The sequence below is a fragment of the Penaeus monodon genome, chromosome 27, assembly GCF_015228065.2.
Source record: "Penaeus monodon isolate SGIC_2016 chromosome 27, NSTDA_Pmon_1, whole genome shotgun sequence".
NCBI classification, from domain to species: Eukaryota; Metazoa; Arthropoda; class Malacostraca; order Decapoda; family Penaeidae; genus Penaeus; species Penaeus monodon.
The window spans coordinates 9,286,547-9,287,083 of record NC_051412.1 but is presented as its reverse complement, the minus strand read 5'-3'; the positions used below and the strand labels follow the sequence as shown (position 1 = coordinate 9,287,083).

The following is a 537-nucleotide window of genomic DNA, read 5'->3' as shown; positions in this document are numbered from 1 at the left end:
GATGGAAATTCCACAGTATGTCTGTATCATATGTACATTAACCATCCACCATAATCATCTCCAGTGTATAGATTTTTCTATCTGTTTTGAGATGCTGAATAATATTTGCAAAGTTGATGTCCAAAAAGCAAAATTGAATAGCCCTTGGTCTTTTGGGTCAAGGGCTTGTGTTTTGAATTTTATATTTTTATAGAGCCAAACTCTTTTTCCAAAATTTTATCATTGTTATTTTTGCCATTTGTTTCCCTGTTCAGGACATTGTCTTTTGCATTGTCATTTCCTGAAATGGTTTGGTAAATGAATTCCTCTGAATTACAGTTTCTTAGGTTTAATCCCTAAAATTGTTTTGTCATATTTTTTCTTATTCATAAATAGTGTATATTTTCTGTATTTATTATAATTTGTTTAAGAGTAAGAACTTTAAAAATAAATTGAGATATCAAAGTTTCAAGAAAGAGAGAGTTGTTTTCTTATTCTTTGTAATAAATCTGTTCATCTGTGTTTATCAAATGAACCCTTCTGCAGCAGGCTATTATT

At 29.2% G+C, this 537-nt stretch overlaps 1 protein-coding gene across 1 annotated transcript in view; it reads left to right on the top strand.

Moving 5' to 3' along the window:
* LOC119590411 (LIM and SH3 domain protein Lasp-like) overlaps window positions 1-457 on the top strand; it is a gene marked incomplete in the record, with an annotated part of 34,678 nt that extends 34,221 nt beyond the window's left edge. The window contains 1 exon segment of the mRNA XM_037939079.1: window positions 1-457.
* Between the last annotated feature and the right edge of the window lie 80 nt (window positions 458-537).